At 37.7% G+C, this 24590-nt stretch overlaps 1 protein-coding gene across 5 annotated transcripts in view; it reads left to right on the top strand.

The window, feature by feature from the left end:
- Window positions 1-24590, top strand: part of FIGN (fidgetin, microtubule severing factor) — a 106465-nt gene that overhangs the window by 23357 nt on the left and 58518 nt on the right. For 2 of the 5 annotated variants that reach the window (XM_040604088.1, XM_040604090.1), the window contains exon 2: window positions 12824-12972. The exons of 2 other annotated variants lie outside the window; for them this stretch is intronic. The gene's annotated coding sequence lies outside the window, so the exon portion shown is untranslated. Of the gene's footprint in view, window positions 1-11144; window positions 11230-12823; window positions 12973-24590 lie in introns of those variants that run through there. One more of the 5 variants, XM_040604091.1, reaches the window with a different exon arrangement.

Here is a 24590-nt window from a genome sequence, read left to right as displayed (position 1 = left end):
AAAAGCCTTGGGAGAGCCCTTTCCTATACAGACAGCTTTTATGCTTCTGTTTGTTTAGGCATTTCCATACACTACCTCTCAGAAAGCTTTGATGACACAGCCACTTGTACTGATAATTCCACTGCTTCACCTCCAGTGAACTTGATTCACTGAGGTTGGAGAGAACAAGGCTATCGTTGCTGATCTTGTGCGTTGCTTTTTAATCCTCTGAAATAAAAGCCAGATAACAAGAAAATTTGTGTGTTAGGCAAACTTCCTTTTAGGTGGGAGAGTAAAAGTTTTAGTGCTATTTGTGGAAATGTGGAAGCCTGAAGTTTATCTAAGGAAAAAAATATTAATTCAAATTAAGTGTGCAGAACACAATCTGTCTTGCTGGTATTTGAATGGCTTACTACCCAAAAGTTCCTTTGTCTATTTGATAGTTTTGGGGTTTATTGCAAGCTTGGATTTTCCAGAGTCATCCTGTAAAACATGTGATTATTTATACCCTGGTAATATAATATAATAGGAATGTGCCTGGTATTTCGTGTAAAAGTTTGGTTCTATTTAAATAATTGTTTGACATGCCTTGCTGATTTCTAAACTTAAATCACTCAACAGTTATGCTCATAGGAATAACAGCAGTGAAATTAATGACAAAAATGTTTACAAATAATAATGCTGTGCATGAGCCTTATTTGTATTTACATTCATTATATGAAAATAAATATTGTGGCTTATTTAAGGCTGTAATGAACAAAGTGATCGGGAACTCCTGTCCAGACATTTTGTTTAGAAGATGTTGGAAATGGTCAGCAGCTGCTTTGCCACCCCCCACAAAAAGTCATTTCAGTCATCTCGTTGAATTCCAGTAGATCAGAGCAATAAACTGAATTTATAATATGTGAACTGCTTTTACCAATGATATCTGTGAAAGCAGTATTGACTGGCTGTGTTAAAGTCATCTTTTATCTCTCTTTGTAGAATGCGAGCATGTTTTGAAAATACAAAGCCAGATCCTACTAATCATACTACATTTATCATATTTTAATGTTGGCTTTGACTTGGTTTTAATACGTATAAAAATTCTGGAATTTATGTGCACATCTGTTTTCTGTGTGCCTCAATTAAAAAAAAAAAAGTGAAAAAATAAATAAAAAAACTAACCTGAATACATCTTATGCTGCAAAGATCTACTTTATATTCTTTTAGAGGACAAACTCCATTAGATATGCACTTACTGTACATTGGATTGTAAATCTTACAATTTAATGGTAATTCAGTGAGCAGTTATTGCTTCTGTGGCCTTTTTTCTTTCTTTTTTGTCCCATCTCACTTGTGAAATAGGGTTACCCTTTACAAGTGTCACATCCATAGATTCATCTTTTGTACTCTATAGTTGTTCCTAGTGCATCATTCTAAGTGAAAAGAAAAATAGGAAGCCAAAGCTACAGGAGGGGCATTGGGGGAGGGGGTCTATACATAGAAATACAGCATATAGCAGCAGAAAGACCAGTGCAGTTTAGCATCAGTCTAACAGATTAAAATTTTGCTGTAAAGGTACATTTTCTTTAACCTCATTCTCATTCATTTTTCCATACCACTGTAGCTGGCGTTTGAATTCCCAGGAAGCAGAAATGGTGTCTTAATGATACGAGCCTTTTTGCCTTGCTTACACTGTTAATACTCTTATCCCTTTTCTGATATGAAATACTTTTTGTAGAAACAATATACACATTTGTAAAGAAATTATAAAAGGATTCTCCTTTTGAAGATAATGAGTTCTCTTCAGGAACTGCAGGTTACGTGGAACACAAATGAGCTCTAAGTGGAGGGATTTAAAGTCCTGCTACAGCATTTAATTTCTTGAGGAAAGGAGTTCAGTTCAAGGTTAGCCTGTTATTGTGGCACTGGCAACTACTTCTCTCTCATTCCTGTTCTTCTGCCAGCAGTACCGCACAAAAGGCAGTCATTTTTATTTAATACGTAGGGAGGTATTAATCACTGCAGTGTTTTCTCGCAAAAATTTGTCTTATCAAATTCATTGTTTCACCACTCATGACAATAATAGGTGTTTAATTACTCAATAAGAGCAGTTTATAGATTCCATTTTTCCTCTTTGCTGGACAAATGGTATTGATTTTGTACTTTGATGCAACATGAAACTGTATTAAACACAATTAGAATTCTAAGGCTGGCATTGTGTATCAGTTATGGTAACTGAGCTCCTTGCTAAAGAAACTACATCTTCCAAATTGTCCCAATGTTTAAATTCCCAGAAGAAGAAAAGCTCTTTAAGGACACTCCTTTTATTACATGAGTTCTTGGTGTGTTTTCTCTTGCTTTTCACTAGCATTTGTGATTGCTACAAATGTTAGATATTTTGAATAGACAAAGAATTTATGTAATATTTTTTTCAGATAATCCCTTTACAGTGGCAATAAGCAGTGCACATTCCAGCCTCCTCAACACCTTTACCATTGTCTCATCCTACCTTTGTGCCATACTTATGAACAAGATTTCTTGTGTGAAAAATAAAAATGATATTGTACCCCAAGCTTGAGCTTGGACACTAAAAATTTATGAGATGAGGGAAGACAGCAGACTTCTTTTTCTATTTTCCTAGAGCCTTCAGTTTTCTTCAAAGGGTGACTATTAAGCCACATGTGGGGTTTACTTTTTCTATCTTGTTTTTATTATTATTATTTTTAATGATGGTTACTATTCTACTGTCATTCATGGCATGTTATTGATATATCGACATCTGCATAGGCTTGAGCCATTTCTTCAGGTAGGATTTTAGATGATTTGTAAAATTTGTACTGTAAAAGTAATTGTTCGGTGCTTCCTTTGTGGGTCAGTACATTTTTAATTACAATTCTTTTCTGCTACTGGTGCTTTTGTAACAATTTCCAATTGGGAGTATTTAGTGTTTTCTTATCTTGTGTTTGTTTTCATTTCCAAAGAATCAGAATTTAAAAGCATGAACTGAAGGTGAGCATAATCAAATATCTGTATCTGAATCAGGAAAAGGAAGAATGATTCCTGTCAGTGTGCATTCCACTGTAAAACTTGTTTAAGTAACCAGTGATAGTTTGATCTCATATGCTATCATATGAATTTTTGATGTTTGTTGGGTTCAAACTTCTAAGTAAATAAATCAGATAAAATCCTTAGTTTGCAATTCCTACTTTTTCTTCTTACTAGTTTTATTTCTAGGTTCTGCTTGCAGCCTATAGTTTTCCTCATTTAGCTCAGTTCGGGTTTTTCTTAAAAATACAGAAGAATTTATGAAGAATATACTTTGATTGAACAGTATATTCAAAGAAAACCTGTCACAGAGTTACCTGTGTTAATTTTTCCCACATCTAAATACTTTCAAAGTACAATTGAAATAGAGAAAGAAAACGCATGTACTTGAAATAGCCTTTGAATTGCATATGTAGTGTGGTGTGTGCTTTTTGGGGAGCATGGCTGGTATGAAGAAGCATCCATCATTTAATTACCTGCTTTTAAAGGAAGCAGTATTTTTGCTCACAAACCTGTTCATATTGCACAATATCACAATGTGAATACTAAAATACTTACATTCATGTTTTTGTTGTTTTTATATATATACATATATATATTCCTCAAAATCTGAAAAGCTCGGATTCCTTATTTAAGCTTACTTTAAGCTCTTCGGTGGGTCTACTCGTGCTTAAACTTAAGGACATGCTTAAGCACTTTGCTGGGTCAAACTTTATACTGGCTGGACCTTCTTGTTTCTCCTTTCAGAGAAATGATTTATTTCCCATGTGTTCTGAAAAACTTGGGCACCAGTGGCTCATTCCGTTGTTTGTGGTTTAGGCAGTGGGTTAGGTGTTCTTCGCTTTATGAAAATCCATACAAATTTCAATTACACGAACAGCAGGTAAGACATTAAAATTAAAAGGATGTAGGATGCACATTCTAATCTGTGGTGGTGTCTCAGCTATCCAGATGTTAAGGGAAAATTGAATAAATGCAAGTTGGATTCTGAATAATTGAATATATTGTTCTTATTTATTTGGATTACTGTAGCACTTAGATGTCTCGACCAAGATGGTGACCTTGTTGTGCTGGTATTGTAAAAACATGTAGTGAGAGACTGTTCTGCGTCAGAGAGGTTACATTCTAAATAGCTAAGATGCACAAAGGTTAATAGGGACACAAAGAGGCGCTGAAATGTGAAGAGACTTGCCCAAGGTCATATAGCAGGTCAGTAGCAGAGCCGCAAGTTAAGCCTACATCTACGGGCTCCTCTTGCAGTGTCCTATACACTAGATTGCCTCCCCAATGATTGAACTATCTGCCTTTAATAGCTATTGAGGGAAGTAATTGTCTTTGATTTAGCAGGGAATTTTGGACAGTGACATTTGACTGCATTTCTGCTTGATTCTTGCAAGTTGTAGAAAATACGGAGATATAATTTGATAATATGAGAAAGAACATTAAAGCATGACTCTTATTTTACCCTGCTTATTGCAAATTTTGTAAATACTTTCTGAGAAGTGGATACTGTTTCATAAAACGTTGCCCACAACTGCTGGCGTTTCTGGCTGGTTTTACACATGTATTTTTGCTTTTCAGGTGTAGCATACAAAAAGAGGTAGGGCTAACCACCTTGATTGACTCTCAGGGAATGATGTGTTAATTACTTCAGCCAAACCATCCAGAAGCCTGTATCCTCCTTATGACAGTTCAGAAGCTACACTGCTTCATTTCAGTAACTTTATTACCATTTGGCTCAGAGATTGCTATTTCGCCTTGGCCACAGATTTCATCAGTTGCCCGGTTCACCTTTGTCCACACTATACTTGTGAAATGACCTGCTCCTTTAGTGCTTGTCAATAGTAAATTGCTGCATCCTCAGTGTCCAGGCTGAAGCACAGTGAAGAACACAACTCTTTTATTAAATTACTGGATTTTACACTTAATTTTTTGGGATTAAACCTGAATGTGGAAAGTCTTAATTACCATTTAATGCCAAGTAATTAAAGCACTGGCCAGGGTCAACTATATAAAGCACATCAGTTTGAACTGCCACCTGATTAATAGGCTTGGTGATATAAAAAGTTCAGCACAAAAGCATGCTCTGCCAGGGTCACTGCTTTAATAGCTGTAGAAAGTGCAGTTTTTGCTGTAATTCTGTTCTAACAATTGGATCAAAATAATAATTTGTGAGGTGTTCATGCTTGGCTTCTCCAGCGTGACGTCAGGTGAATTATTTGAATTTGACGTCAGTTAAATTGGTTTTGTGGGATATATTGATGAGGAAACCAGTTTGGCTCAGGTCTTTCCTTAATTTCATTTGCATTCTTCAAAGTGGACCATAAAGTACAATTTTTTTTCCAGCCGTGTCTTTCAGCTGAGAGTTATGTTTAGGGAAGGATAGAAGATGTAACGTGCATCAGTTGTGTGTCTATGTTTTTGTCAGTTTACATACATGCAATCATTGATTTGTTGTAGTTCAGGTGCTGTATGCACTTAGGTGTGTGTTTGCCTGTGAGTGTGTGTTTGGGAGTGCACAGAGTTATGCTGAATAAGTTGGGTTAATACCTGTGGTTTATATCCCTCTCCCTATATATATTGTATTGTATTCTGTTATGAATGGGTTTCCTGAGCCATGCTTAGCCCCAGAGGCTCTGGTCTGCAGGATCATTTGAAAATTGTGCTGTGTTCACATTTAATATAGTGGGTTTTGTTTTGTTTTTTAAACTCTTAACAGTTTATTGATAGGGTCTGGGCAAACTGCTGCACCTTCAGCGGACTCAATTAGCTTTCGCTGGGCTCAGTGTGTGTGCAGCAGGCAGCCCAAGCATTAGCAATTGCAGGACGGGAGCCATAATGATTTTCACCTAGTGACAGCTCCGTGAGCATTAATTTTGACAACACCCTACAAAATAAGTAAGCGTGGTTATCCCCACTTTATTACTGAGGCCTCAAAAGGAAGGATTAAAGCCTCGATCCCACTGATAAATGTGCATGTCCTTAGCTCTAAACATGTAGGCAGACCTATGTATGTGAGTGGGAGAGCCTTTTTCAGCAAAGTTAAGGACATACGTTTTGAGCAAGTTTTCTAAATGAACACATTTCCATGTCAGAGCTAGTTTGGGTGGTTTTTTTTTTGTTTTTTTTTTTTTTTTTTTTTTTGTCTGGAATACTTGGTTCTGGCTTTGTTCTTCATACTTCAGCACCACTTTCAAATAAACTTACAAATACTGGGTTTTATTATTTGCTATAATGATTACTTAATATGTAATAGCAAAGGTGTCAGCTGTCATATTTCCAGTGAAGATTGCTGACAGTTGTATGAGTTATTTGCTATGAATCCACTTTGGGTTTGATGTCAATGTGGATCAGGTGTTTTACTTTGCTTTTTTGTTACTGTTTTTGAAGGCAAATTTTCTTTCATCTGTGCTCAGCGTAGTTATAGCACACAAAGTCCTTAGCTGGGATTTGAGTCTCTCTGTGCTGGATGCCCCACTTTTTTGTAAGAGCACATGTGAAGAGCATGCAGTTAAAGGCAAGAGAGATGAAGTCGGGAGAAACAGTTCTCTTGACTTTTATTACAACCTTGTTTGAAAACCATGGCTGTGACAGCTCGCCCAGCCACGAAAGTGGCCAATGTGCTTTTTCTCCAGCCTGGCTGGAGGTGAACACTCCACCCCTCTAGGCAAGCCAGAATTTCCTTGAGGGCACTTCTTGGCAGAGCCAGTCCTTGGACTCCCTCCCCGCCTTCTGCTCTGGAAATCTCTTGGGTGCTGGCTGCCGGCTCTGGGGGATGCATGTGAGTTTTGGGGGGAGCTGGGATTTTTTTCATCCCATCCTTCGGCCTGAGCTGCAGGAGTTGGTTTACATCCAGCTCTACAAATGGAGCGCTGCATGGGTACCTCAGGACCATATTGCAAATGGTGCTGTGTGGGGCTGGCACAGTTGCCACTGAGCCCCTGTTCCTTTCTCTCCGGATGCTCGTAAAGCTCTCCTTTAATTTGACAGTTGCGGAGTGCACATTTTAAATAATAAACAGGAAATCCAACTTCCACTCTGTTTTTTATGGCATTTCCTCATGATCTGTTTCTGTTAAGGATGACTGTCTCCTGCTAGATGGTAATGAACACACTGATGTATGTTCACAGGCTCTGAGATAGTGTTCAAAGCAGTTACAGGTTGTTTTATTAACCATGTGCCTTTCAGTTTTACTCTTAAAACAGGACCAGCACAGCAACAAATTGGAATTTCAATTGTCAGAGTATTTCAGGTTCTGATAAATAGACACAGCAAGCCAAGGTATTTTTTAATATTCCTACTATGGTGAAAAAAGTTTAGCTGAATGGTTTCAGAGAGATGAATAATTTCAGCATACTGAGCAAGGAAAAGGGAACCTTGCGATGCTAAGTGTTTCAGTGATTAAACTATAGAAATTATAGGATGTTCCAAATACAGCGAGGCATAAGACTGTTCTTTTCATAATTTAGCTGATGGACACAAGGCAATATTAGAATGTCAGTCATTCAAGCTTAGGCATTCATAAACACAGTTCCAAAAGTGTTACCCTGTTTTGTAGGTGGCAAAATAGAGGCTACGAAAAGGTACTTGAGGAGCACTGTGATCTAGCAGACAGTGATTTTTGTGGTAGTCAGATGGGATTACTGAAGCTCCAAGGTTAACTTGTAGAAAGGGTTAAATTTTGAAAAAGTAGTGGGGACAAAAAAGAAAGGATTTATTAGTGTGTTTGAAATTGTTTTCAGTTCGGTCAGTAGCAGATTGATGATGGTAACACCAGCTTACTTTTTTAAAATGAGGTTTCCGAAGCATTTTCATATCCTCTGGTAGAATCTGTTGGAAATCTGTCCACAGGACTCCAGATCATCACAGGTGAAAAACGTAGACCACAAAAATTGGTGTGATGATAAAAAGAACTTGTTTTCAGAGTCCCTTCCTTCAAGACTTAGTTTGACAAGTTCAAAACAGCCCTCCTGTGAATACATGACAGAACTCTGAAAAATTAGAGCTCAAGTTCTCTGTCTTTAAATATGATGGTTCTTTATTGTCAGAGATCTAAAAACTCAAGATGCTAGCTTAAAGTTGCTCACTAGCCCATAGAGAACACTACTGATAGGAGTATATGTGTGAAAATGCTCTGTAGAGCCTCCCCCTCCCCCCCACAAACAGCATTAAACAGCAGCAGGGTGGGTTTTGTTTTTGTTTTTTTATATTCTGGAAAACTCTCCCATGGACAGACTAACTACATGACATTTTAGCCTGTTCTGAGGAGGCAAAGGTTAGTAACTGGAAGCAAAAAAAAAAAAAAAAAGAATTATAAGAAAGGTTGATACCCAATCTAAATAAATATTTGAAGGCTCTTTAACAATTACAGCCTGCTGAATTTTTCGATGTACGAGCCTATTCCATGCAAAGGAACGTGCTGAGTGCAGACATATTTCTATTGAGTGAAGTGAGTACATCTCAATTCTGATACCTGCTTGACACACTTTTTTTTTTTTTTTTTTTTTTTTTTGTTAAGAGAGAGAGACTTTGATGAGCAAAACATAGAATTGTTTGGTTCTATTAAGAAATGTCACCATTTATCTAAGTAAAACTATTAAGCCTTAACCTGTATCTTTTCTTTCACCTTGGTGTATGCCAAGGGTAAAGGTTCAAACCAATTCTTTTCATGTACATAATCATGGGCTGCAATTAATTACAATCTAGTTCTTTTAAAAAGAATCCATTAAGAAATCATACCAGGTGAACAACCACTAAAGTAGAAAATCTGATGCATTAAGAGTTACAGACTTGCCATGTAAACTTTGTGTAGCATTTAACATCACTTAGAAGAACATTAAGAGTAACTTATGTGTTATGCCAGTATTCACAAAAATAAAAATTAGAGGAAAAAAACCCCATACAACTAAACCAAGCTTGAGTTCTTCTCAGTAGGAGAGAACATTGATTGTCACTGTGTAGCAAGAAAGCCTTTGCATGATCTTATGACAAGATGGAGGATGTTAAAGTAATGGTTTACTAACTAGAAAGTGACTACATGATATTGTAAACCACTTGTTAATGTGGAAAAATTGTTTGTCTGCCATTAAAATAATATAAATAAACAGGAAGGAAAAAAAAAAAAGACTTATCTCAATTCTGGCGTAGCACTGCAGCTGCCAGGTAGGCTGCTTGCTAAAGTGCAGGGGACGTGAGGCTTAGCAGCCATTCTCAGGTACCTAAACAGTGGGTGCGCCAACCAGGAGGGAATCTGGTATCTGGAGGACCGAAGTGAGGTAGGAACATACAAGTGAAACAAAAAAATACGTTTGCAAGGGTAATGACCATAACAAGAAACACGAGAGCTTGCATCAAAGACCCGCCTAACTATCTGTCTCCTGGCAGAGGCCAACCGTGGCTGGTAGAGAAGAGTGTGAGATCCCACAAGTGTGGGGCTGGGGGCTGCACGGGAGCTGCAGGCACTGTGGCAGAAGGAGCGTGTGCCCAAGGTGCCGTAGGCTCTGTGGGACTAGGCTGCAATGCTCAGCAGGGTGTTTAGTTTCCAAAGGGATGTAATTCTGCACTGTGTAAAGCTATTGAATGAGAAATAAGAAAGTTTTTACTGATTGCCATAATGTCTAGCCATTGAAGCAGATTTAGGGAGGTTTTTTTTATACAGCAGACAATCGTTAGTTATTAGCTGGAAATATGCTAATGAATCTAATAGGAATAAAATAAGAAAAGATTCCATAGAAATTGCTCAAACTATCACACTTAATAGGCAGTGATAATCCTTCTGTAGTTTTTTTAATCACTCTATCAACTTCTAGGGAAGTAATATTTTTCCCCTGTCAAATTTCATATATTGAAAATGTCTTAAAATTGTAATTTTCAGTAAATTTATGTAGAGTTTTTCATAGGAATACATATGCTGCTGTGGGTACTGAATTAGAAAGTTTTAAAAAGAAAATTAATTATAAAAGTAGAACCTTCCAAGACACAATCTTCATGGAATCAGTCAGTGGGAAGAGTCCTGTTTGTGGTACTGCCAGAAACATTCATCCAGAAAGGAATATGGTATTAAAGACAGAGATAAGAGAATGGTAGGCTCTATTATTTGCCAAAAAACACCCCAATATTTTTTTTTTTTTTTTTGACAGGCTCACAAAGTACAGCTGGTGTGGTGGAAGGTGAGAGAGCTGTTGCATCCTAGCAATATTTAATGACAGTTAGGAAGGACTGAGGAACGTAGGCAAAGGGTTTGCAATGGTTGTCCTTGGTCTGAAAGGACCAGTGGGCCTGCTCATGGGGTGTGTGACTGGGAGCCAGGTCCTGGGGTTGTGTTTCTGGAGCTGCCAGAGAGTGGCTGTGGGATGCTGGGGGTGGCTGTGTCTTCTAGAGGTTCACTGCTGCATTGTCCTCACCCTGTCACCAGACTGTGCCTTTTGTTCTGTAATGGTGGTGGTAGCTGTGGTCAACTGCTGGAGGCAGAGGAGTAGCAAATGCAGATTTTATTGTTTGTAAGAGTTATACCTCTGCTCAGTCATTAGTAGTTGGAGAGAGAACTGGAAAAAATGTATGACTAGGGGAAACTACCATGAGTTTAAGGTGCTTTTGCATCATTTGCAGGATAGTTTTTCAGTAGCAATCTTTGTTTTGCTTGTACAATAAAAGCCTCATTTAGGAAAACTATATTTAGGTGTGGTTTTAATTAAGTACATAAAGAAGTTTTTAAATTGAGATGCTCCCCTAGATGGGGTCTAGCCATGTTAGTAATTCCTTATTAACGTCTCTGGTCTAGAGTACTTTGGGAAGACTTTTTAGGGAAAAACCTCTTCATTTTTTTTTAATTTATTTTTTATTTGTAAAGACCAGGTCTCTAGCTAGGAAAAAGCAGGCAAGTTTTCAGCATTGTGAACTTTCTCTTAGGTAAATCAAGTTATTTGAAATCTTTCTTCTTAAAATGGAAGTATTTGTGTCACTTGTGAAGTCTAGTGCTTGGAACATCATCAGAATGTGGAATAATAAATGTACAAGTAAAACTACTAATGAGAAACAAAATATTTTCAGTAGTGTTTAAATGAGTTATGGTAATGTTGAACAATATTCACTAATATCATGTTGCTGTGCCTTACATTTCCAGGTATACTGCAGTCATTAAATCCTGAGAATTGACTCCAAATACATCAAAATTAGAAAACCCTTTGCACAACTTTCATGTTCAACTCTTCTTACAAGTTGGTAATTAGAGTATTTAACCTTACTCTCCCTTTGTTTACTAGAAAATGCTATTTTTTTTTAACAATTACAGAAATACTAAAGCAGATCAAGCAGTTATTTTGACAAACAGCTTGAAACATTCTTGCCTAAATTCCACAAATAAAAAAGCTAACTAAATAATCACCCTGAGCAGATTTTCACAGGGACCTCGGTCTACCTATATAAAGGATAATTACACTGGTGTTTTAACGTGGGGCAAAGGAAGTGATAAAATTAGGGCATAAGAGACACTATTCCTATTTTGAGAATGTAGTACAATAATTGGTAAGGGATTTTTATTGTCGTTTTATTATACCGAGGGTGTTTTTTTTTTTTACTTCCACATGGTTGGATTATCTTTTTTTCCAGGCTTTTAAGTCTTGTGTTTAGTGGCACGAATCTGGGCAGACTGGGTAGGAAACTGCATTCAGTGAGGTCTCCCAATGTATTAATAGTACATTTTTTAAGTTATGGGTGTTTGTGTGTGCTTTAACTCTGCAGCTTCCATCATGCACCCCCTCACTAACTCTCTCTCCCTGTGCCTTATGTCTGGTAAATGAAGAACATCCATTTCAAGGCTGCCAGCTCTTTAGCCATTACTACATTAGAGTAAGGACTGTCAACCATTGCCTGGGGCAGGTCCATTGCTAGCTGATGCCTTCTGGGGGGGCGCTGGAGTGAAATACTGGGTTACAGGGCTCTTCTGATGTACCGAGATCAGAATCAGCCCATGAATCAGTCACATGGGCTACATTGTCTACACAAAGTATGTTGCCCCGTATTGTCTACATAATGTTGTGCAGTAAAAGTGCGTTTGGCATTTCATCCTTTCTTCTTTTATACATCTGTAAATACAGGGCAAAACTAAATTTTTCAATTTTGTACTGCCTTAATTTGACTGGTTCTGTTGAGTAAAATTCCAGAATTAAAACAATGATGCTGCAAACATCTTACAGTCCTGAACGCGTTTCCCAGCACTGCTGTAATACTTGAGTTCTGTACTGTGCCATCATTTCATGAGATCTAAAGATTGGGTTGCAGCAGCAAGGGCAAGCGTTGCTGCAGTTGGTACAGAGCTTGCGTTTTTAAAACAAAATAACAAACATTCATTACATTTTGATACATTTATTTGGCAGTTTTGATTTTTTCAAAAGAAAGCTTTATTATTTTTTTTAATGTCATTGCTTTCAAAGGGTTTTGTTTTCTTGGGTTTCTTTTTGCAAATACAGATGAAGAAGGAACTTAACCCTTCTAGATTCAGTGTCTGTCCTGGTAATAATGTAAACCTCTGTGCTAAAGGAGAATTTCACTGCAAGGGAATAACTGTGTAAACAATAAATATGTAAGTAAGGGAGTAACTCTGTGGGATGTTTAGCTGTTGCCTTATCTTCTTTCACAAAGGACATTTAAAAATTAAAAATAAAAAAAGATGTTTTTAATTTAATCTTGCTTGCAGTTTTCCGTGCCCGCTGTGACTAATTTAAAACATTTAGAAATTATTTTGAAAGGAGTCATTCCGTACAAAATACAAGCATGAATTCTTAGTTTTGTTTTGGTTTTTGTTTTTTTTTTTCAGGATTTGTTTGACAGAATTTCACCTAACGATCTATCCAAACCAGCAAGCTTCACTTAGTTTCAGCCCCAAATTACATCGTTCGACCCCAGTAGAAGTTTCCTCCATTTCAACAAATCGAGCCCAAGTTTGTGTGACAGTGGATAGATGAGGTGAGCTGATGAGGGTCTGGGAGGCATTGAAATCAGAGTGGCAGGTGAGGCAGCTCTCAGTGAATGGATTTGAAGGACTAAATGTGAGGGTTTAGAAATGGAGGAATTGCCATACTGGATTACATCCAAAGTTCATCATGGAAATATCTCAAGTTTGTCAGTACCCATCAGAAAGCCCATTAGAGAAAGCTGTATGAAAATCACAGTAACAATCAAAAACAAGCTGAATGAGAATTGTATCAATTAAGTTTAGATCTGTTTTACAAAATCTGTGTTTCCTAAGTTTTCTTCTTGTAATCTTAACCCAGGGCAGTTTATCTTGGTATAATTTAATTGCACACACATCAGACTGGTAAGAGTTTTATTTTCTTCCCCCCCCCCCCCCCCCCCCCCCCCCTCAGGTGTGGATTAAGGCAGTCAGACAATTGTCAGACCTGTGAACTATGGGTTATCAGCCACTAGATACTAGGACTAAGATGAAGAGCAAGGACTATTTTTATTGTAATCAAACAGCTTAATTGAGTTTGGGGCATTTCTTCTGGATTGGATATAGTGGTGGGACAAAATTGTAGGGAAAGCTGAATGTGCCTGTACTAAAATTTGCTGTCAATACAGGTGCTCTTACAAGGACTGGATCACTGCAAAGGACTGACTTATATGTTACAAATATGTAGGTTTCGTTTCAATTGATCTTTTAAGTTTTTAAAATTATATTTTTCCTCTTGCCACACTGTTTTTGCCAGTGTAAAGATCATAGGTTTTATTTGATTATATTTTGGTAATCTGTAAAATGAGACTGGGTCACCTTGCACCATGCAACATTTCACTTTGCTACTAAAACTTAATGCCATCTTTTTGTCTTTCACTGAGTGGATGTCAGAGGACATAACATTAATATAAGACAGGCATCTCTAATATTTCATGAATGGCCTTTAAAAAAACCTCAGAAAACAAACGCAGGAATTAAAAATTGACACTAGGCTAGTGAATTTCATCACCTTTCTCAAATGTTGAATGGTTTTCCATTTATGTATCTCATCTATTACAAGACCTATTCTGTGTCAGGCAAGGCTATTAAAAAGCACAGGTGGCTTCATCAGATTGAATATATTGGTTTTCTCTTGGGGTGGGGGTATGGAGAGATTTCCATGAAAAAGTGGTCAAGAAGATCAGGAGGTAACATCCCAAAATGAGACTAGTAGCTTTTCAGTGGGTTAGAGTTCACTATTATAAAATGGGAGGCCTGGGATTTTGTGCTGCTTTGTTGGTTTTTTGTTGTTTATTTCACTTTCTGCGTGTTGAAAGTTAGTCTATACTTTTCAGCTCTATAGGGATGTCAGGTAGGTTAAATCAAGATTTTATAAAGTGTTCTAAAACAGTGCATACTATTAGTAAATTATGGGGGCTTTGCTTCCATTTTTTTATATACTGCATTTATCAAATGTAGTGTTCCAAAATTACATGGCAATATATACAGATGTGGATAGCTATGTGTCCATTTCTATTTTTTAATGTGAAATGTCTACAAATTTACTTAGAGATATCAGAACATTGGATTAGATACAACTTTTTGTAGCAATATCCCTGCATGCTGATTTTTATATGTGGTAGAAGATACATAATGCTTACGGCTAAAACATGCAGGGATGGTCTATTTTTTGCATTCTTTGATACTTAAGGGTGGGAGAACTCTACTTAAACTTCTGAACATCAGAAATTTCAATGTCTAATCCTTCATTGGACCAATTGTACCATTAGATTAGAGCGTAAGAGAGAGGGGGATGGCTGTGTCAGTGTGCAGGACTTATCCATAAGCTGAAATAAGCATTACATAGTCTGGATGATGTAGTAAGAGGAAGTATTCATGTTTCAACTCTGAATATTCATGTGCAAAACTGGATTAAGCTACTAGTGAAACCTGGTATCTAATTTATATGTAGTAGTTTTGGAAAACAAGAGTGGAAGAGACCACTAAGACCACCAGTCCGGTCATCTGTTATTGCAGATGCCATGTCATATAATCTCTTCCCTAAATCTGTTGAGTTCCCTAGATTTATGGAGTTCCACGCTTAGCATTGATTATCTCCACAGAAATGATATTTTATTTGGCAAAAATCGGTGTTAATAAGTTCATGTACGTTAGCATGAAAGAATTTTAGAAATTACTTGCTAGACAGACTGGCCAGATAAACAGTTTGGTGGAGTTAATTCATTCCTAGTTTCTAAAATAAGTGTGCAAAGAACTGTCAGCAGTTGCTTCCCTCCCTGCAGTTCTGCTGTCTTTCAAGTACAGAACAAATGCAGGTCTACCCTTAGTGTTGGCATCCCCCCTGGAATTAGGTGGTTTTAACAGACTCCTCAACATCTTTATAAAATGTTGGCTTAGATAGGTGGCCTTCTAGACAGATTTTGTGAACCGATATTGACCTTTACCACAGCCAAATGACACTGTTAAATTTCCTCTGCCCTTTAGACTCAATAACTGTTTTGTTTGTTTTGGTTATTAACGTGGGTTCTTTTTAATTCACACATGCAAATATAAATATCTATCACCGTATGACAATATGTAGATTTGTGGTGGTTCCAAGAGGACCTTGGGTCCATAAACCAGTGGCTTTATTATGTAATGCTGCATAAATGCTGTATTTTCCACTGTGACAGATACAATCTTGAACATGTATTTTTCATGTTACTTAACTATTTCAGAACATCATGTGTGAGAGAACGCATCAAAATGGAAATTGCTTCTACAGAGGCAGCAATAAATATTGGTTGGGTATATTGCATTGTTGGGCTCCATGTGTTTTAGAATGTTCTCAATTCTCTTGCCCTAATCAACACTGTAAATACTTGCTGCATTTCCTGGTCAACCATTTGTTGGATTAACAATTTGGACCTTGCAGTTTCTACCATACACTTTGATTCTTGACTGTATATAGTCATGGTTATTTAAGACCATCCCCTAACAAAATTACTCTAAAAACTCCTGCCTTTTCCAGCTATTCAAAGAACGGCAAATTATGTAAATTCTATGCATTATATTTGGGGTTAGTAGTTATTTGAAGATTAGCTAGTTTAAAAGCTGAGAAAAATCTTTACATTCGTGCAGAAGTCTGTTGCCGTGTGACGCATAGAAATTTACCATCTTTTCATTTAAATATTGAGAGGGGTTGTATTTTGTTTTGTTTTAAGAAAAAGTACTTACCATATAACCTTCAGCAGAGATTAAAATAGTTTATAGTGCATTACTGAAATGCATCAATATTTGCAGTGATAAATGATGTAAAAAAAAAAGAGAGAGCTTAAAAGACAAATATGTCTGATTACGGCAGTTTTGTGCAGGAGATTTTAGACAAAGTTGTTGGCATATTGCTTCTATTGAATATTCCCTTAAAGGATTTTGCTTAAGTTATTTCTCCTTTAAAGTCTTTATAAACATGTCATTCATGTCCCATTTTTTATCTACTCTCTGCTTTATGCCATTGAGTTAGAATAGAATCATAGTTCCCTACCTCGTCTTTCAAGTGAACAGAGTACTGTGATGGCCACATATCTTATTTAGTTTTAGGGCCCTTTACTGTGTCAGGGATAACACCGTGTTTCCTGTGGAGCCTGAGTACTCTTATGAATGACTTTCCAGCACCAGACATAGTATATGCCAATTTTCTATTGTATACTTTCCTCTGTGGATCAATATAGATGTTAATTAACATCTTAACAAAATTATAGTTATGCTCAAAGGTCTCTCTTCCCTTGTATCTTGCCAGGAAGCTGATCTTCAGCAAGCTCCTCTCATACTAGACATTGTCAAGAACAGACATAATTGAAATCCCTTTTCATTTATCCCAAGGCAAAGATACTTTTCTTTCTTTTCTCTTCAGTAGATATGCACAGAAGTTTGCTAACTGGGGGGATGGAGCTGCAAGCCTACTATAAACATCAAAGGTGACTTGATACAGAGATTCTTGGAAGAAGTTTCCACCATACTTGAAGTGTCGTGACACTGTTTCATTCAACTGCTTTTCCACATTGCATTACATTAATAACCTCTTTTCAGGTTTCTTGGCAGATGAGGAGAAAGGGAGGCCTTCAGTAGAAAGTTGGATGATGATTTTGAATGAATGAGGATGAAGATGAACTGTTAGCCTTAAAGCTTGTATGAGGTAGTCAGAACACGAAGAACCGTGAAGTAGGTCAGTACTTTTGTCTTCTTTTTACATCAGTTGTTCCGCAGAACTGCATTTACAAATGTTTAGCTTATATTCACACATAGCACTGATATTTCTGTGTCTCCTCCTTGAAGGTACACTATCCGAGATTATTTTCTGTTGTTTTATCCCTTCTGTCATGTAGCTTTTGAAATATCTTGTGCTAATAAGCATCTGATAGATCTCACCAGGAGTCTTGGCTTCATCTTTAGTCTTCCTTCATCCTAACAATTCTGCCTACAGTACATACTGTTCACAGGGTAGATCTCACATATTGCTGTTCAGCTGCCAGGCTCTCAAGTAATAAACCCTGCGTTTTATTTCTGAATTAGTGAAATTATGATTTTAGGAGTGTTCTTTCCCTGACAGAAGATGGAGTCCAACGGCACATCCTTGACCATGGCTGAAGAGTGCCCAGCAGTTTGGGAAATTAGTTCGTTACTGATCACTCAGTTTCTTAGGGTGCTGCAAAAAAATACTCTATTGGACAGGTTCTTGTGGAAGTGGAAGAGCTTTATGATGCTCTGTCTGATTCTTTTGTTATGGGACTTAGAAACTTTGCCCTTTAGTCCACAATGCCATTTCTTTCCAAGATTCTGTAATGGTATGGCTGAAAAAGCAAGTTAGCATTCAACACAATATCAATTTATATGCAACCAACCTAATAGTGAATTTTATTACTCAATCCAGTTAGATTTTGAGCTGGTTTGCACTGTTACTTAGACTTAAGAAGTTTAATCCGCTATTAGTCAAAGCCAGAAAGACCATTTTGTCTGACTGAATTGTGTTCTGATGTTAGATTCTCTAAATATTGCATTATTGTTACTTGTCCAAGATTCTTTTAGGCATAAAGGTAAATTTAATGCTTCTTATCTTCTTCCTTTCTGAAACTGAAATAGTGCCCCATTCCTCCCATGTTATAGTACCCAGCAATCCCATAATCACTTGCATCCTTTAAGGCTTGCAACTAACAATAATGTTCAGATAACACACATTGCAGGGGCAATGGGAAGGAACCCCAAGTGTTACTAATACCATATATACATTATCTATTAATTTCTTTCTATGTATGTTCTTTGGTAGCACTTCAAAAATTACCAAAACTTGCCCACGACGATTAAAGAAACTAGCGATACTGCTGTGTTTCACATGGATTGGAATCTGACTAGGCACATTTTTCAGTATCTGCATTATTATTGTCCGTTAATTCCATTAGACTTGAGGATAACATTATTAGATTGTTCCATTACTTAGAATAACTTAAACTTTTGTTTAATAGATTGTCCTTTATCAGATATTACTGTCAGCTGTGCTTTATCTAGTACAAATACTGCATATACACTGTCACCAGCTTAGATGTCATTTCGTTAGGAGCTGCTGTCTCAGCAAAATGAGAATATTAATCTAAAAGAAGTGTATTTTTTTTTCAAGCAACGTAAACAAATCTATCCTACTTAGAGCTGCAGTGTCAATATTTTGCACTGCCTGTGTTGACCTATTCATTGTGGTTTTTGGCATATGGAACAACTCTGAAGATTCCATTTCTGGCCTTTCATTATAGGCCAGTTCAGGGTATTTCTAGCCCTTATCTTAGATATTTTTCAGCCCCTGAATAATTTTCATATATATGAAATATACATTATGAAATATCTTAGAAATTTCTATACATTTAATCATAGTCCCATATTGCACTGAAAGTTTACTTCTTGGTGATATAGAGAGTGGGTACTCCGGTGAGTCTGTTTCATTCTGGACAAAAGCTTTAGCAATTAATGTTTGTCCAGTGTTCTAGAGAGTCTACAGCTGCTGAAGCTTTTTGAGCTTTGACCTCAGCTTGCAGATCTTCTGCTGATTGCTGGAAAAGGAAAAAAACACTTTATCTACCTGGGAAGGAAGAAAGTTTCTGAGCATTTTTAGCAAAGGGCAGAGAGAGCTTAAGACCCATTTTAGTCTGTGTTGTGTTCCTTTCAATACCAAAACGTCTTAAAGATTTATTCATTGGATACTTTTAAGCTTTATTAGTGCTAAGGATGTTTGTGTTTAAATTACACCATTGTAGGATCATTATGCCAGTGATTTTCTTCCTCACATACCTGTAGAAAATATAAAGGATTTCTGATGCAAATGCTAACAAAGAGGTGAAACATTGATTGACTTGTTGAAGATTTTCATTAGAAACACTTTGCTCAGGTGTAAATCGGCAACTGGTTTAGAAGTAGAGCTCTTTACCCATGTTCCTCATTCCAAAGCTCATTCCAAAGCATCATTATACATTTTGTTTATCTAGTAGAGCCAGCCTAGAGATGAAATCAGCTTTTTCAGTTAACTTCTTACCTAGATTTGTTGCTTCCACTTTCTAGAATGTACATGTTTGCTTAGCTTTAGCCTTCAAAAGTTCTGGTTCTTGCTCAGAACTTTCTGGCCATGCTTTATTGCTTTTTACCACACTCCAAAATGGTGTTACCCAAGTAAAAATCTTTGTATATTTTATGTCATCAAAGTTGTTTGATTGAAGAAAGTACCACCCCGCACCCCCACCCCCCCACCCTCCGTTATTCTTTCACAAAGGTGCTCAGTGCTTCTGTGAATAATTCTTCTTTGCTAGTGGCACTACTGTAATTTCTTTGCCCCTACCATACAGGCTTTGTGGGTTCTTCCTCATTGCCTACCAAATGATGCAATTGTTGCCTTTTTTTCCCTGTACATGTGTATTTCCACATGATACTTGTCAAACAGGTACAACTCCAAGAGGTGTTTTTGTTAAATTCCAGCTTGAAATCTGTACACTGTTCTGGCCAGTACTTCTTGTGACATTTCTTGTCATTTAAATTCTTTCTAATGTTGAAAAGCTATTGGCTTCCGTAAGTATCCATCCTTTCCATCAGACAATTCTCGCCTTCACTGATGTCCACTAAACTACATGGTGGTGTGTTTCAATCCAAGATCAATTCTAAATCCACTTCTCTCTGGTTTCAATTTGAACAGTTATGTCACTTGTTTTCCTTCATCACATGAGTGTAGAGAACAGCATTCTTTAAATTCTGGAATAACTTGATAGCCACCTTCAACTGAATTTATTGAAAGCTGATATGTGCATCCTGTGCTTCAGAGACAGTTGTTATTTAAAGCACTTGACTGCCTTTCTCTTTTGCTGGCACCTTTTTCCTGCAGATACAGAATTTCACTCTTTTATTCACTATTTTGGGAAGCAAAAATATTGTTGGGCAGCGTATTTGCTCTGTTTATTTTTGAGGGGTGTTTTACTTATCTCCCTCTCACTCCTGTATGATAAAGTGTGCAGTGAGACTTCATCACAGAATGGTTGTGGTTGGGAAGGACCTCTGGAGATTATCTAGTCCAACCCGCTGCTAAAGCAGGTTCACCTAGGGCAGGCCGCACTGGATCATGTCCAAGTGGGTTTTGCATGTTTCCAGAGCAGGAGACTCCACAGCCTCTCTGGGCAGCCTGTCCCAGTGCTCTGTCACTCTCAAAGTAAAGAAGTTCTTCCTCATATTCAGATGGAACTTCTTGTGTTGCAGTTTATGCCCATTGCCCCTTGTCCTGTCACTGGGCACCACTGAAAGGAGTCTGGCCCCATCCTCTTGACACCCGCCCTGAAGATATTTAGATGCATTCATAAGATCCCCTCTCAGTCTTCTCTTCTCCAGGCTAAACAGGCTCAGCTCCCTCAGCCTTTCCTCACAAGGCAGATGCTCCAGTCCCCTCATCATCCTCAGCTGGACCCTTTCCAGAGGTTCCCCGTCTCTCTTGGACTGGGGAGCCCAGAACTGGGCACAGCGCTCCAAACGCAGCCTCACCAGGCCAAACTAGAGTGACAGGGTCACCTCCCTCCACCTGCTGGCCACGCTCCTCCTAATGCACCCCAGGATCCCACTGGCCTCCTTGGCCACAGGGCACACTGCTGGCTCATGGGCACCTTGCTGTCCCCAGCAGTCCCAGGTTTGTCTCCGCAGAGCTGCCTCCCAGCAGGTCAGCCCCCAGCCTGGACTGGTGCGTGGGGTTGTTCCTCCCTGGGTGCAGGACCCTACACTTGCCTTTGCTGAACGTCATTAGGTTCCTCTCTGCCCAGCTCTCCAGCCTGCCCAGGTCTGGCTGAATGGCAGCGCAGCCTCCTGGTGCGTCAGCCGCTCCTCCCAGCTCTGTATCAGCAGCAAACTTGCTGAGGGTGCACTCGGCCCCTTCATCCAGGTCACTGATGAAGTTGAACAGAGCTTGTCCCAGTGCTGACACGCACATGAGATCTCCACTTTATTCTGTATCTTTCTCCAACATGAGTGCTCCTCGGTACTCCTGCAGATAATCTGTTTGAAGGGACATACAAATACACAAGGAAGGACAGGACAAAGGTGAATCCTGTGTTATCACCGTTTGTCTGTAGTCATGTCATCTCTTGTAAATCCATTACCATTGTGTCAGTAGTCCAGTGGCAATCTTGGCATGCAAGGGAAAGTTTCTAATAGTTTCTGTCTTTCTGTAATGGTAGCCCACCACAGTAGCAGCAAAAGTTATTTTGCTGGCTTAGCTTCACTGAAAGGTCTTTGCTGTAATTAGATCACCCATCTGTCACTGATTCTGTAGACCTTTAGTCAGAATTATCTGGCAAAATGTGGGCATGAAGGATGCCTGGGTCTAGGTAGGTCCAGGCATGTTGAATGCTATTCTGTGTAATCCTGCTGTTACTTAGTATGGTCCCAACATCAATGCTTGTGTGACTAGGTATAAGATCTTTCTTCAGCTGTTCTGGAAACAAAGTGTTAAAGTGGATCCGGAGTACTGAGGTTATGTTGTGCTGATACATTGTTAATCAAAATCCCTCAGAGATTTGCAGAAATCATCTTCAAATTTTCAAATATTAATTAAATTAGCAGTTGTAACACTAGAGAATCTTTCTAGTATATTTTTTTTTGTTTCAGTTACAAATCTTAAGTACACATGCTAGATTTAATACAAATTACTTTGGAGATGTTTTTTAGCAGGTTTTTCTCAAAAGATCTCCCCTCTACCCCTAATCACAATTCTTCTGATACCCATTTTCCTTACCAGCCTGAAGTGAATTGGAAGGCTTTACATGGTGCACAAATGGCCAGAATTCTCTTGGCCCAGCAAGGAAAGGGGTGTGGAATGGGACATCCATCACTAATAAATAGTGAGAAAAAAGTGTTCTATATCAAGGTTGCCCATGTGAGTCACTCCTCCAAACCTACTTCACTGTAAACAGGCTGAGATTATTTTTTATTTTCCCCTAAGGCTCCCATTTATGGACTGACAATTACCTTTAATTTCTTCGCAAATACACTAGTGAATAGGAAAAGTCTGTGGGTTTCCCAAAGAAGATACTAATGCTTTAGAAAGTGTATGTCATAATGGAGGGACATACTACTTATGGAGGGACAGCAGCTTCATCTCGCAACGCAGTACTTGTAGCGGTTGATTCTTGGAACCTCAGAAAATTAAGAGAGAGAAGACTGTTGAAGACATTGAGTCTAGGTAGCTCTTCAGTATAGTTCTAAGCTATTCTAGAATTTTAGAATATTACTTTTTGGAAGAATGCTTTTATTTCTGAGGTTAATAGAAATGCAAAAAGAAAACCTAAACCACCACATAAATCTGTGATGACCTTGATAGTTAATGTTTGTACAACCAAGTGCAAAGGCACGCAGTTCTGAAATGTGCCCTGCTAAGGCAGGCTCCTCACAGGATTAGTTTTAGTTCTTGAATTTTCTCTCTTTTGTAACAATTGTGTCAAATGATGACAGAAATTGGAAATATTTTTGTTATTATGTAGCAGGCATTTTATGCTTTTTAGAAGAAATGGAAATGGCAACTGTATGTTTACCAGGACAGTTACTGAGATGAAATTATTAATATAGTTGACTTTGGGGCAATGGGAATTAGAGTAAAGTGAAAAACATTCCTGTTCATAAAATAAACTTCAGATTCTGTGATTCATATAATTTATGAAAATATGTATTCATATATTAGTGTAGTTTGTACAACCAAACCATCTTACAAATGGTAGTGGAATAACAAAAACTCTGTAGCTATTATTTCCATTCACCAAATACTAGCAATGGAAGAGGCTGAGTCAAACCTAACATAACTGCCTTCCCCTCTCAAACTTTGTGTAACAGGCACTTCTCTTGGTGTCATTTTTAGGTGGCTTTTTGTGATGCCCTCTTCTAGGGGTTCTGGAGCTGACCTTGCTCTAATACTAATATGTAAGAAAAAAGTACTTAGCCCATGTTTAAAGGAAGAAAATCTCACTTGGACTGTAGGGAAGATGTATTTATGTTAAATGTTACAGCTATGGAGAGTTTAAACATTCTTTGTCCATATTAGAATTGAAGCACAATAGTTGCGAGGTTTATGAAACTTGATTTTAAAATGCAACTTTTTAACTTGCAAAAGTCCAGTTGCCTCTTGTGGATCAAGCTGGAGCCATCTAGGGAGGTCCTGCCTTCAACCATTAGTTATTTCTCTCAATTGGAGGTTGAAGAAAAGTACCACAGCTGAAGTAAAGGAAATTTTAACCTGAGGTGTTTCGCTTTGTGCTGAAACACCCCTATCTTAGGTGGGAAAGGTTGTCTGCAATGGATGGGCAGATACTAGATGTTGAGTGTGGTAAATTTTTGGAACAGTTTGGTCTGCAGCTCTGCTCACATCCCTAGTTTTAGAAGAGCTCTTCTAATAATGCGATATCTTTTTTCCAAAGTGAAAATGCTATAGGAGTTCATAATATTTAGAAGTTAGTTATCATGGTGTTACTGATATGAGATTACCATAAATCACAGACCAGGACCTATGCTATTAGTAGTTCACTTCACTGTTAACACACAGAGTATATGTAAACAATATTTATATGTCTTTAACAGGGTTCTACTCAGCTTAGTTTTGCATCTTATCTAGCACATAAGAATACATTTTATTTCATAGTGGTGACTTTCTGCTACATTTTTTGTTCATTATTGTTTAACCAGAACAGAGAATATTAACAACAGTGCATGTATGTGTCTGTGTCTATGTATCTGTATATACATGCATATATTTCTATACATGTATGCATGTATGTGTACACATCCGTATATGTGTATGTCAAAGCATCAAAAGTAGAACTAAAAATCCATACAGTAGAGTATGAATGAAAACCTTAAATTACAATGTATTACTGATTTTAAAAAACCTTTTCTAGTCTTAAAAACAAAATCTACTATCAACATTCACTATCACTAGTCTTACCCCTTCCCCGTGAATTTAGTGCTTAATGTGATTCTTTTGGCTTTGAAATTGAATAATTTTATTAGTTGCTAAAACTATTCAGTAAGAGGGTATTTCAAAAAGAAACCTAAATTGTAAAATTCAACTGGGACACTTACTGAACTGTTGGCATTG

This window comes from Falco naumanni, chromosome 8 (assembly GCF_017639655.2).
Source record: "Falco naumanni isolate bFalNau1 chromosome 8, bFalNau1.pat, whole genome shotgun sequence".
NCBI classification, from domain to species: Eukaryota; Metazoa; Chordata; class Aves; order Falconiformes; family Falconidae; genus Falco; species Falco naumanni.
This window is presented reverse-complemented; position numbering and strand designations above follow the sequence as displayed.